The sequence below is a fragment of the Miniopterus schreibersii genome (assembly GCF_964146895.1).
Source record: "Miniopterus schreibersii genome assembly, chromosome: 2".
Classification (NCBI taxonomy): domain Eukaryota; kingdom Metazoa; phylum Chordata; class Mammalia; order Chiroptera; family Miniopteridae; genus Miniopterus; species Miniopterus schreibersii.
The window spans coordinates 184,047,988-184,061,912 of NC_138102.1; the positions used below are offsets into that span (position 1 = coordinate 184,047,988).

The 13,925-nt window shown below is 56.0% G+C and overlaps 1 protein-coding gene across 17 annotated transcripts in view; it reads right to left on the bottom strand.

The window, feature by feature from the left end:
• The window catches only part of PACSIN2 (protein kinase C and casein kinase substrate in neurons 2), a 114,635-nt gene extending 112,310 nt beyond the window's left edge, over window positions 1-2,325 (bottom strand). For 4 of the 17 annotated variants that reach the window (XM_081127326.1, XM_081127319.1, XM_081127327.1 and 1 more), the window contains exon 1: window positions 2,138-2,325. The gene's annotated coding sequence lies outside the window, so the exon portion shown is untranslated. The remainder of the gene's footprint in view (window positions 1-2,137) is intronic. The other 13 variants (XM_081127333.1, XM_081127344.1, XM_081127331.1 and 10 more) reach the window with 11 other exon arrangements.
• Window positions 2,326-13,925: the final 11,600 nt, after the last annotated feature.

Genomic DNA, 13,925 nt, shown 5'->3' on the forward strand with positions numbered 1-13,925 from the left:
AATTGGAAAAAAACTGAACCAGCACTATCACCCATGTGAAGGTGGTCATTACCCCATAATCTACAGGGTGGCCTCCACAAAGCCACCATTACAATCTGATGGCAGATAAGGCAGGCCCAAGTCAGCTGGGAGGTTCATGTGAGGGTGGCCAGAGAGCATTAGGTAAACGCTATCAGGATCTCTAAACATAAGGTGCCATTATTAGTAAGGGATCTATGCAATCTTTTTGACATTCCATAACATCCTGCAACAACAGAGGACCCCATCAGAAGCAGGAAGCCTGAACATCATGCTCTTAACTGAGTGTGTATGGACTTTGAAGAGAATAGAGAACAAACACAAAGATTACACAAAGGAACCTCAGCTCCCACCCAAAAAGTGGCCTGGCCATCAGAGATCTGGACGTGGCATCCAGGACTAGGGAAAGCCAACTTCATTTCCCAGAAGCCAGGGTGTGTTCAAAACTGCTTTTTACATACACACACTTTTAGGTTACTTCAATATTATGACCTCTTATACATTTGAAACTAAAAGCAATAAAGTTCCAGTTCCCCAACAGCCATGAGCTAAGAATGCCATTTCCATTCCAATGCGTTTTTATTCTTCTCCAAAACAGTGAATCGAGTGCAGATCTAATCAACTCGTCTACTCCTCTGTGTTATGTTACTTCCCCAAGTAATAAATAGCATCAGCCTAATGGCCAGTTTCTTTAGAGCTTCAAGACAATTGTCAAAAGAAAAACACACCGCAGAAAAGTTTCTGATGTGGCGGCCTCACATCTCCGCTAGCACGACCTCGCCGAGGAGACTGCCAGACTCTAAAATCAGATTTAAAGGCACACGGATGAGAGTTTCCCGTGTGAATCAAGAGAAACCCAAGGGGCACTGCCCGCCCCCGTCCCCGCCCCCGCGCCCGCGCCCTGGGCTCCAGCCCCTCAATCCCGGGGCGGGTGGAAACAGAGCTTCAGCGCGTTGGGATAACCGCGCGGGGAGGCGCCGCGGGCCCGGAGGAAGGGGGCAGCTGGCCTCGGGATTTTCACCGGGACGGCCGGGGAGTGTTTGGTAAACAGTGTAATGAGTAGTCCTGGAGATTCTAAGCAGCCTTCCCTCCCTAAACACAAACACACGGGGCAGTTGGGGCAGAGGAGAGACGACCAGACCCGGGAAGGGCGCCCCCCACCTGCAGGCCCCGCCCCTCCTTCGCGCCACCGGCGGCAGCTGCGCGGGGCCCGGGCGGCGGCGCAGCGCGCTCCCCGGGCCAGCCGCGTCTCAAAGCAAAAGCGGTGGAGCGGGAACCGCACTGAACCGCCGCAGTGAAGCAGCAGAAACCGCAGGTTCTCCAGCCCCAGGGCCTTCTCCGAAACGCGAGGAGGACGACGGAGGGCGCCCGCGCTTCCGTGAACCAGGGACGGTCCCGGGAAAAACTCCGAGGCGCGAACGGGAAGACAGCCCCGGGCTCTCCCGCCGGCCCGCGGGGCCCGAGGGCCTGCCCGCCAGGAAGGGTTTCGCGCCCGCCCCGGTGCAGAGCCGGGACAGGGACGCGGAGGGCGGGAAGGAAGGAAATGGAGGACGGTCATCAAAGCGCCCCAAAGGAGCGCATCCGCACATGTGTCCCGCCCGCTCCCCCCGCCCCCGCCCCCGCCCCCGCCAGGCCACCCCCGGACCGCGCCGAGCCCTCCAACAGGCGCCTCCCAGCCACGCCCCTCCTCTGCCGCGGCTCCCCCCGCGGCCCGCGCTGCCACGGGGAACCAATGACCCCGGGGCTCCCCTTGAACCCGCGGGCCCGCTGCTCCCCGTCTCCCCTCCGGCGGCGGCCCTCTGGCCCCGCGGGCCCTCCTCCCGCACTTCCTTCTCCGGCGAGCCCCCACCCCGCGCCCCACCGGCTGCCGCTCCTCCTCAGGCGCACCCCACCGCCCGCCCGACCCCCTCAGAGATCTCCTCCGGCGCCCCCTCGCGCCCGCTCCGGCCCCGAACACACCCCCTCCCACGGCGGCAGGAAGCCCGCGCGCGGACGGAGCGGCCCCGGAGGCTGCCCTCGGCGCGCGGCGCGGCGGCCTGACAGGGCGAGGGCCCGGCCGCCGACCAGCGCCCCGCGCCCGGCCGCGCCGCCCCCCCAACCGCCGGCGCGCGTCCCTCACCTCGGCCACCGCTCGCCTCCCGACCCGCCACGCACCCCGCTCCGGCAGCGACGGCGTCTCCGGCTCCGGCTCCGGCTCCAGCTCCGGCTCCGGCCAGGACCCCGCCCTCACTGCCGCTGCGCTGTCCGGCCCTGCCCTGACCCTCAGCGGCCACTTCTGCCGCCAGCGCCGAGCGCACCGCCTTCTGCGCGTCCGCTGTGCTCGTCCCATTGGCTGCTGGGCGCCGGGCCCCGCCCCTCAGCCCCTTCGGCGCACCTGATTGGGCCATGGGAGAGCCGATGCGGAACGCCCCCTAGCGAGCAAAAGGGACCTCCCCTGGGCGCCATTGGAGGCTTCCCCTGTCGATCAAGGGGGCAGTGCTACTTAAGTGGCTGAGCGGGTCGCTGGGGTCATTCTCTCGGTGACTCCGAGGCTGTGCTCCGCGGCGCTTGCTCGTGCAGCCAGGGTCTTGCGGCTTTTAGGGCGCCCAGGGGAGGCCGGGGCGAAGCAGGGCGACACCGCATCTGGCCGGGGGTTCAGGGAATTCTTTCTGAAGGTTTCCTCTCCTAAGGCACTTAGAGGAGCCAGTGCCATCAGGGCTCCCAGACTCACACAACTGGAGTATATCCCACTTGAACCGGCTTCGTTTCAGTAGGGGGGGGCCAATACTGACACCAGTAACTTTGGGGAGAGTGGCACGGGCAAAAGAGAGTAAATGGCAGAGCCAGCATTAGAAACCCAGGTCAGCCTGACCCCGGGCCTGTCCTGGTTCCACGTCACCCACGTAAAAATGACCACCAGGACAGTGTAGCAAAATATGGGGGGACATGCTAAACAAAAAGGTTAAAAGAAAAAGCTGGGTACAGAATACAAAACGGTGGGAATTCTGAAACTGCGACTCCTGCACACACGGACGGGGACTGGAAGGGCGGCCACAGGAAACAGCGGTGGCTCCCTCCCTAAGCTGGCCTGTCACCGTGGGGTGACAACTGAGAAAGAAAGGGGGGGCGGCACCCCCATGCTGAGCCAGGACAGGCCAATGCCAAGAGGTCCCTGTCCTTCAGGACCCGGCCCACAGGGACCACGCTGCCACCCAAAACACCTGTGGAGCGTGACTGCCGAACCCAGTCGTCACCGGGGCCTCCCAGCCCCCTAAGATCTGGGTGTCGTCCACCCTCACAGCTATGCCAGGCCTTGCGGAGATCCATAGCCCTTCCCAAGGTTTCTGAACAAGTGTCCGTTACCTCAGCCTCCGGCCTCCGGCCGTCCCCTCACGGGTCCTCAGCATCCTCAACTTCTCCACTTACCAAGCCTCGCACAAACCCCCCTTCCCTAGGACCGCGAGGCTATCGCGATCCCCGCAGGCTGCGGCAGGGAGGCGTCCAGCCTGGCACTGCCCAGCAACACGGGTCACCTCCTGAGCTCCTTTGGCCTCCTGGCCCAAGAGGTCACTACCTGCCACGTGACCCAGGCAATGCCCCCCCCCATCTTTTCTCTTCCCTTACTCTCAGGACAAACCCAAAATTCCTCTCATGTGCTTGCACCCCGTGATTTGACACTGTCGCTGAACTCTGGGTCTCACCTTCTGTCCCTGCAGCTTATTGGGGTATTTTTTCCAAAGAAGGCTCCCCTCTGCCAGCTGGAACCAACTTTGATCCCCACAAATGATTCACAATATTACGTCCAGCCTCCCTCAGTCATATTCAAACGAGCCTGGAGCCCAGCCCTGCCCCCCTCTCCCCCAGCCGAGGAGCCTTGCGCTAGTCACTAAGGGTCTCTGCACCTCTGGGCCTCTATCCGTGACACAGGGACAGTGACAGAGCCCTCCTCACTGGGATGCGGCGAGGAGCCCATGGGGAAAAACAGGTAAAAACATGGAGGGCAACTCTGGGAGCGCAGGTGAGTGTTCGATATCTGAACGGTTAACATGTGGTCACACTTTGTCAACTGCCGTTTTGCTCCCTCTTTCCTATAAAATGTGTCGCTTACGTGGGTCTGGAACCAAGGCTGACTGGGTTAGCCTTTTATGAACCATCTCCCACTAAACAGCCAGGATAAACTGACAGCCCAGGTTAAAACATACTTTCACAGAGAACAGCACATTCTCAAAAAAATAAAAACATCCAGATATAATTGTATTGCCTGTAAACTATTCTCGTACAGTGGTATACATGCTTCTTTCAAGCAAAAAAAAAAAATTCTAAGTTTGTTACAGACATTCACTCGATACTTAATTCCAATGTGCAAGGCAGGGGGTGGGGGTGGGGGTTCAGGGAAGGGTGACCTGGGTCCTGCTTTTGCTCCTGGGAAGACCCTGCAGGACATAGAGTCTAGAAGAGACGTAGGAGGGACCTCCAACTGAGGCATGAGGGGGTGACCCCAGAGGAGAAACCCTCCAGGAGAAAGGCAACAATAGTGATATCTAACTGAGCCAAGGTGGACGGAAATCATGAGAGGAACAGCACAGAGGAAAGAAATCCCGCTGTCTTAGGAGAGAGGAGGGTTCCGCGTGGCTGGAGCATTGCACACATGAGAAGTTAGGGGAAATACGGGTGGGGAAGGCAGCTGAGCAGCAAGTAGCTGTGCAATGCTGGCAAGTTGCTTCACCCTCAGGTCTCAGTTCTTTCAACTGTAAAATGGGGATAATCGCAGAATCTAGTGCTTAGGGAAAGTGCAAGGATTCTCGAGATCACACCAAGGCGCTCTTAGGATGTACCAAGCTCAGTATGTAGTTGTTGTGTCTGAGAGATTGTACACATTTTGTAAAAGTGCTCTTTTTAAAATTTGTGATTTTTTTAAAAAAAAGAGACCCAAGAACATCTACTGTGCACCATTAATATTTTGGTAATACCAAAGTGTTAACTGTTGAGGCCAGAGACACACATTTCTAGATATACCTCGGAATGAAGCTCTCCCCTGCCAAGTTGCGTAAAGATCTGAATTCCTTGTAAATGTCATTGATTAGGAAGCAATTACCCGGGCCTTTCTTGCTTTGTTCTATTTTGTTCCCTTCCAGCCTGCACGTCTGTTCACATAAAATTGTACCAGCACGTACACCGCTCCACTCGCGTGCCACACCATGCCATGTCCCACTCAATGCCACTGGGCAAGACACGTGGGCCTGAAGCCCGCTCCCACTCAAAGTCAGCGGGATAAGGTCACATCATCTGGACAATGTTTCCCAAAGTGGGCATCTCCAGGAGACCCTACATCGGGATCACCCCATTTTCCACAAGTTCCTCAGTTGGTCCTTATGTCTCATGCCCTTTGAAAGCACTGTTCCTGACAGATACTTCTGGCTAACTTACTAAGTGGAAAAGGTCATTCTGAGGGGTTAGGGTTACAATGTTGCCGTTGGTACCAAAGTGGAACAAGTGTCAATAGTGAAACTGATACATTAAAGCGAGTGAGTGAGACTTTGAATGAAGACCTAACAACGCTCAGACTTTATGTGATACATTGTGAAGTATTTTCTACCAAGAGTCCCGGAGAGTCCTGGAAGTCAACAGTGAGTCCATTCTGAATGCAAAGTCTCACCTTACCCTTTGTGGGCTCCTGGATCAGATAAAACCAAGGTCATCCTGTGATTGTAAAACAAGATATTTGCTATCATACGCAACTATTTTGGGAATCCAGATTTCCTTGATATAAAATAATATTAGATACTGAAGCTAATATTTTTAGTGTTTTTTTCATCGTTGTTGTTAATCTTCACCCAAGGATATTTTTTCCATTGATTTTTGAGAGGAGTGGAAAGGGGGGAGAGAGAGAGAGAAACATCGATGTGAGAGAGACACATCGATTGGTTGCCTCCTGCATGTGCTGGATGGAGCCTGTGACCGAAATAAGTGCCCTTGACCGGAAATCAAACCCAAGATCCTTCAGTCCTCAGGCCAATGCTTTAACCACCGAGCAAAACCAGCGAGGGCCTGAAGCTAATTAAAAAAAAAAACTCCCAACAGTCTCAAAATGTACATTCACCAAAGAAAAATGACATTGCTCTTATTGGTTCACTTTATAACAAAGGAATGTTAATAAGCTTGAACTTACAAAATAAGCTGTGCACCAATATTTACACTATAAATAAACACACCAATAAAACGCTGCTATTGATTACCTGAAAGAGGTCATGGAAAGTGTCCCACAGTTAAGAAGATAAAAAGAGGTTTTGAAGACAGTGGGAAGCCATCAAGGGCCGCTCTTGGACCCCAGACCAGCTGTTTCCAAAGGTCCTGCTGACCAGGAGGGACCTTGTCAGTGTGTGTACCTGTGCCTGACTTATTGAATCACCATCTGGGAAACACTGGACAAGGGCTGCTGGGGGTGGAGGTGGGGGTGGGGGGGCATGCCTTTTGGGCAGTTTTAGGTTTATGGATTTGGGCAAGTCACCTCATTTCTTTTTTTAAAATTGACTTAGAGAGAGAGGAAGGGAAAGTGTGAGAGAGAAACACTGATTTGTTGTTCCACTTATTTATGCATTCATTGGTTGATTCTTGTGTCCTGACTAGGGATCGAACCCGAGACCTTGGTGCACGAGGCTGACGCTCTAACCAACGGAGCTACCTGTCCAGGGCCAAGTCACCTCGTTTCTTGGCCTCAGTGTCCTTGTCTGGACAGGGGAATGATGGCTCACCCCTACCTGGGGGGAGGAGGGAGGAACTAAATGTGGTAATGGACCAAAGCATTTTGCACGGTGCCCAACACACAGTGGGCACTCACGCCACTGGTGCTGGTATTGCCTGTGCCATAGTGCACCTGTTCACCCGAGCCACCTCCTGCTCCGTAAAGGGGAAAGTGAGCAGGTGACATGCTTGGCAGGCCCCAGCGGACACGCTGGCTCCCACTCCCTGTCCTGTCCCCCCTGCCCCGAGAGGACAGAGCTCAGGGTGCTGTTCCGAGAGGACGAGTTTCAGGGGAGGTGGACTTGCGGCTCAGGCTAGCGCCCAGCTCCCCGGCGTTATCACCCACGGAGGAATGTGGGCTCCATCTCTCCATCTCACGGGCCGCCCCACCCTGCTGCCTGCATTCCCACTCCCACGGCCCTCTGCTCTTCCCAGGCTCCGTTCCTGCCCTGCCTCAGCCCGCCCCCCTCCCCTCTGCGGGAGCCTCCTTCCAAGCCTGAGACCCGCCAGACCCCCCTCCAATCCAAACAGCCCCACACCAAGTTCGAGCAACTCCTCTGCCCGTGGACTGCCCATGGTCACCCACTTTCTCTTCTCTCCGGGTCAGGCCAAGCCAGAGGCTGCTGCGTGGGTTACAGATGGATCTCAATCGAATCGTCTGCACTCCAGCCGTGACTGCCACAGGGCAAACGCTCAGAAGTGCGTGCTTGAGGAATATTCCTTTTCTTCCCCAGGTGCAGGATTGAGGAACAGAATGGGTGAGCAGCAGGTTAACAGGCAACGATTTAGCATTGAAGTGCAGTATCGGGCTGGGGGGGGGCAGGTGGGAGAGATTGGCAGAGGGCCCTGTGGAGCATGTGGGACCACAGAGCATCAAAGCCAGAAGATCCCAAGGGCTGAGCAGGTGAGCCCTGCCCTCCCTCAGCGTGAGGAAGCCGAGGCCCAGGGAAGTCAGGGGGGTTGCTGGAGCTTTGACAGCCATCAGACCAGAGGACCCTCTCAGACTCAGGCCCCCTGGCTCCTTCTCCAGTATCCTTCCCCTTACCTGGACATTGTTTCCAGGCACCTACTCTCTGATTTCCTCACCCACCTCCTTGCATTGGCTCCCACGGTCCCATCACCTGCTAGTGTGCCCTCCCAGACACATGCTGTTCCCCCTGTTCTGCAACTCTCCTTGGTGACTCCCCCTCTGACACAGCAGCACGTGATGTCGGGTACCTAGGCATGAATGAAAAATGCACATTCCCCGCCTCTGAGCAACTCATTGTGGGGGGGCAGAGGAAGCAGGCTGTGAGCAGGGCTCCAGAGGGGCCCAAGCAGTACACTGGAGGGTCTCGGTGGGCTCCTGAGAAAAGCAGAGTTTGAGCAGATCCTCAAAGAGAAGCAGGTCTTGGAAGGTCACATCTGAGGGCCAGGTAATGGGGGCAGAAGGACTGTAGGCCTGAGGTGGGGCACAGGCATATCCCTAAATGCTGTGTGCAAACAACACTCCTTACAGTGTAAGTCCAGGGTCAGGAGCAGCCAGCCATGGCTGAATCCAGTGCCCCGCCAAGTTCATGCTCTGAGTAGCCATCCTCTAGGCATCTGGGTCCTGGCCACTCCTAGGTGGCCTGGGGTGCTGGAGAGCAGGGCCGAGGCCTCCTCCTGCTGTCCCTCCTGAACCCGCCCTTCCTGTTGGGACAACTCTATTCTCTGTGCAACTGGTTCCAGCCTGTGGCTCGGGTTTCAGATTGCAGCAGTGCACTCATTGAGGCTGACAGGAGTATCATGTGGGCACAGGAGAGCCCATCTGCCTGCCCACCCGTCCAGCCCAGCCTGGGTTAATTACAGGTCACAGCAGCCCTGTGTGCCCAGACCGCACGCACCGGGGACAGGCCCTCCCGGGACCAGGCCTGGGAGCCAGCCACCACCTGCTCAGTCATGCTCTGGGTAGTCGGCCTTCCCAGATCGCACGCTGGGCTCTGGGAGGGCCCAAGGGGCTGAACTGGCCCAGGCTTCTCCCAGCCCCCAGTAATAATCGTGGCTGCCACGCAAATGACATCCATCCACGGTGACAGGCCCTGTGAAGATGCTTTATACACAGAAGCTCCTGTTTCCTCACAACAACCCCGCTTTGCACTTGGGGAAACTGAGGCTCTGAGAGACAAAGTGACTTATCCAAGGTCATACCGCTCTCGTCTGGCTCGAAAGCCATGACCTTCACACTACCCCATGGCACTCTAGGTCTCCCAGTAGAGAGGGCACTGGGAGAGCAGAGATCCTGTCTCTGGCCAGTATTTCCAGCCTGGGACCTCCCTGAGCAGGGCTCGGAGCCTGTCAGGATGCTGGGGGCTCTCTGATGCCCTCACCCATCTAGTCCCCAAACTCTCTCCCACCTCCTTGCATTGGCTCCCGCCATCCCCCCTCACCTGCTAGTGTGCCCTCCCAGACCCATGCCGCTCCCCTTCCTCTGAGACCCTCCCCCGTGACTCTTCCAGGAAGGCCTCTCAGACCACCCTCTCACTCTGTGGAAATTCAGGCCTGACCCAGGCCTCCCAGCGCCCCCACGGCCACCCAACCCGCAGCTTGAGAACTGCTTGCCTACCGAGCCCTCCATGTGCAAGCTCCGCGGCCGGCTCATCAGCTCTTCCTGGGGCTCAGGCCTTTGGGGAGGAAAGGCAGGAATGACAGAGGACAGAGGCACAGTCTCCAAGGGAGGAACAGCAGTGCTGACGAGAAAGAAGAGGTGGGTTTCTTTAGAGCAGTTTCAGGTTTACAAAAACATCGATCAGGAAATACACAGAGTCCCCGCCGACCTACATTCCTCACCTCCGCGCCACAGCATCCCCATTGCTAACATCCATGTTAGTGAGGCGCCTTCGTTACAACTGAGGAGCCCATATCAGGACATTATTATTATTTTTATTTATTTTAGCCCTCACTCAAGGATATTTTTTCCATTGCTTTCCAGAGAGAGTGGAAGGGAGAGAGAGACAGAGACAGAGAGACACAGAGAGAGAGGGAGAGACATTGATGTGAGAGAGACACATGGGTTTGTTTGCCTCCCGCTCGAACCCCGGCCAGGGCCAGGGATCAAACCCGTGACCCTGTGGTCCAAGGGCTGAGGCTCTAACCACTGAGCCAAACTGGCCAGGGCTTAGTACATTACATTCTTAACCAAAGCCCACAGCTTGCATTAGGCTCCACCCTTTGGGTTGCACACTCTGTGGATCTTCACCAAGGCATAATGACATGTGTCCATCTTACAGGGTAGTTTCACTGCCCTAAGCACCCTCTGTGCTCCACCGGCACACCCTCCACCCCACCCTCAACCCTTGGCAAGCACTGACCTTTTACTGGCTCCATACTTGTGCCTTTTCCAGCATATCAGGTGGTTGGAGTCACATAGCATGCGGCCTTTTCAGACGGGCTTCTTTCACTCCGTGATATGCACTTAAGGTTCCTCCACGTCTTTCTGGAGCTTGATGGCTCATTTCTCTTGATCTCTGATAATATTGCATTGCCTGGACGTGCCACAATCCAGTTATCTGTTCAGCCATCTAAGAACATCTTGGTGGCTCCCAGGTGTTGGCGATTATGAGTAAAGCTCCTGTAGACATTCGTGTGCAGGTTTCTGTGTGGACGTGGGTTCTCGGCTCGCTCGGGCAGATACCGAGGAGCGATACCACCTTTCACAATGAGAAGTGGTCTTGTATTTATAGCCTCTTGCGTCAGAACTGTGAGAACAGAAGCAGCACCTGTGAGGAATGGGGGGAAATATGTGTGGAGCCACGTGGAAATGTTTGAGGCCACCAGAGCATATTCGAGCTGGGGGAAGGGAGGTGACCTAGTGGGAGGAAGGTAAGTGTAGAATACCGACTGACCTGCTGGGTGCTGTCAGCAAGGCCTGCAACGTCAAGGGCGGGCAGAGGGCAGTGGCAGGGGCTGGGCCTAAAGTTGGTTTAAGCCTCAAGGTCATGGTGTTTTACCTGGGTGGGCCTCAGGGGTGGGCAGGACTTCAGCAGGTGGACATGGGCAGGGAAGAGCATGCCGGGATGGAGGAACAGCATGAGCTGGGGCCTTTGGTGTCTTTTTATATTTTTTAGCCTCACCTGAGGACATTTTTTCCATTGATTTTTAGAGAGAGTGGAAGGGTGGGTAGGAGGGAGTGGGGGGAGAGAGAGAGAAAGAGAGAGAGAGAAACATCAATGTGAGAGAGACACATCGATTGGTTGCCTCCCACAGCCCCAACTGGGGCAGGGGATGAAACCTGCCACCGAGGTACCTGCCCTTGACTGGGACTTGAACCCAAGACCCTTTGGTGCGTGGACCGACATTCTAACCACTGAGCCACACCGGACAGGACTGTTTATGGATTTTTTTTTTAGAGACAGAGGAGGAGACGGAGAGAAACATCTATGTGAGAGAGAAACATTGATCAGTTGCCCCCTTATGCGCCCCTACCAGGGATAGAACATGGAACCTAGGTATGTGCCCCGAACCCGCGACCTTTTGGTGCACAAGTCGATGCTCCAGCCAGCTGAGCCACCTGGCCAACCTGAGCGGAGGTCTTAAGGCAGGACTGTGAGGGGCACGTGGGGGCAGGGATGGCTGTGACCTGGGATGCCTGGGAATGGGAAAGCCGCTCGGGCCGAGTGACAGGTGGGCCAGGGGCAGGGGTGGCGCTCAGGCTCCGGACGCTTCCAGCTGAAGGGATGCCTGGGCGGCTATTGGATGACATTTTCCATGTGTCCTCCCGTTTCCTGCCTTTCTCAAAACCTTTCTGTTTGGGCTCACTTGCCCTGAGGCATGACACACAGCACCCTCCCCACCGGAAGTGAGTGTCATGTCACCGTAACACCACCCCGCAGGTTATTATGGCCGTGACTCAGCCTTCGCCCAGCCCAGGGCTCTGCCAGCCCCAAGCTCAGCCTCCCTTGGCACACGACTGTGGTCTGGCCCCATCAACTGGTCTGCCCTTTTCTGCGAGCCAGGCAGGCAGGACCTGCAGACCACCTGCCCAGGGGACAGTGGGAACGGACGGAGGAGGTGGGACCCAACAACAAAGGGAGGTGATCATTGCTGCTGAGGACAGGAGAGCAACCAGGGCCAGTGGGGGCCCACTTGTGCCAGCTCAGCCCCTGCTTCTGATCACCTGGCTGGTAGGGATGACCGTCACCCTCAAGTCACCATGCACACTTAGGAGACAAGAAAACACCCTCAGGGAGGTGAGGGAGCCAGCCGGAGATCACACAGCCAGCAAGTGGGCAGGGACTCCCCCAGGGACTTGGATTCCAGAGCTGGGCTTTGAAGTCACAGGTTTATTGAGCACCTACTGTACCCTGGACACTGTTCTGGGCACTGGGAATGTCGCCGTGGACGAGACAAGTCCCACCCTTGAGGGGCAGGCCTAAGGGAGAGAGGACTATGAGGACTCAGCGAGTGAACAGAATCCTCTCTCAGGACCAGGGAGCATGGCCCAGCCTCTCCCTGCAGGGGCCCTCCGGCTGCCACATGCTCACTGCTCCCCAGCCCTGAAGCGGCTCTTCTCTCCTCCAGAAGGAAATCCTACGTCAGTCCTGAAAACTGGAACAGCCTTCCATTCCCAGAAGCTCACAGGCGGAAAGGCCCACAAGCCGCCTGCTCCACCCTCCTTCCTCATGCCTACCCTCTCTACCCCACCCCCGGGAGTGGCACTCTCCCTGTGACAGGAGGCTCACTACCTCATAAGATGAGCCATTCTCTGCTGAGAAATCACTAACAGAAAGGTCCTCCCTAAACCAAATCAACAAGTGCCTCCCCATCTCTGCCTGCTGCTCCTGGCTCTGCCCTCTGAAACAGCCCGTTACATATGAGTCCACATCTACCGGCCCTTTGGTCCCCCCCCTAAATCTTCTCGAGGATAAATTTCTTCAGTTTTCCCACCATTCGTCGCACACCATCTGGTCTTGCCCCAGCTTTTCAGTGCCCTCCAATGTCTGCCGCACTAACACTGTCCAGAAGCACTTCACCAAGTCACCATCAAGGGCCCTGGGTGAGCGGGACAGAAACCTCCCTGACCTTATGCTCTCCTCACCTCAGTCTGGGGGTGGGAGGCAGAGACCCCGGCAGGCAGCAGGAGCCACACAAGTAGAGGGCCAGGACTGTCGCAAAGAAGCAGACACCTTGGGTTCCTTCGGTCATTCGGCGGTCCTTCATCTGGTGCCTGCTACATGCCAGGCCAGTGCCAGGCAGACGCTGTGGTCACTTTGTGTGGAAGAAAGTAAAAAAGGCAAGTAAACACCTAAGATAATTTCAGATAGTGGCAATGCTTTGAAGAAAACAGAAGTTTATAAAACAAAGCCCAGCCTCATAAAGATCGGGGGAAGAGCATTCCAGGGAGAGGGCATCACCAGTGCAAAGGCCCTGAGGCAGGGAGGAGCACAGCACACTTAAAGGCCGTTGTGGCTCCAGTGGAATAAGCCAGGGCAGGGGGAGGGTGTGGTGGGGGAGGAGGCTGGAGAGGCAAAGAGCTTGAGATTATTCTAAGTGCCAAGGAAAGTTCCTCTGGAGGGCATTGGTCCTCAGCTATAATCTGACTCATGCTTTCAAATGTAAGAGACAGGAGAGGCCAGGGTGGACAAGAGCTACCGGGAAAGGCTTCATGGGAGTCCATGAAACCCTCTGCCACAGAATTAGAGAAAAGTCACAATCTCCTACGAGCAGTGGAGGATTCACCCTTTGAAACGGTTTCTCCAGGAAGACACAGTGCTAATCAGCGAGCACCTGCTCGACACCATTTGTCACCGGGGAGATGCAGATGAAAGCCAGCACAGGATGCCGCGTCACATCCTCGAGGACGGCCATGATTAACAGGGCAGATTAACGAGGACTTGGAGAAATTCCCACTGCTGGTGAAAATGCAAAACGGTGCCGTTGCTTTGGAAAATAGTTTGGCGGTTTCTTTAAAAGTTAAACATATATTTACCTACGACCTGGCGATTCCACCCCTGGAGGCCTACCAAGAGGAATGAAAACATTTTCCCACAGAAAGACCTGTACACGGTGCTCGCAGGGGCGTCACTCACGGTGGCTAACAAGCAGAAACAACCCAAGTGTCCTCCGCTTGGCGACTGCTGAGCGGCACGCGGCGAATCTCTCAAAACGCTGACACGCTCGCTGCATCGTGCGTGGGCCTCAGAACCACGGCGCTGAGTGAGAGAAGTTGG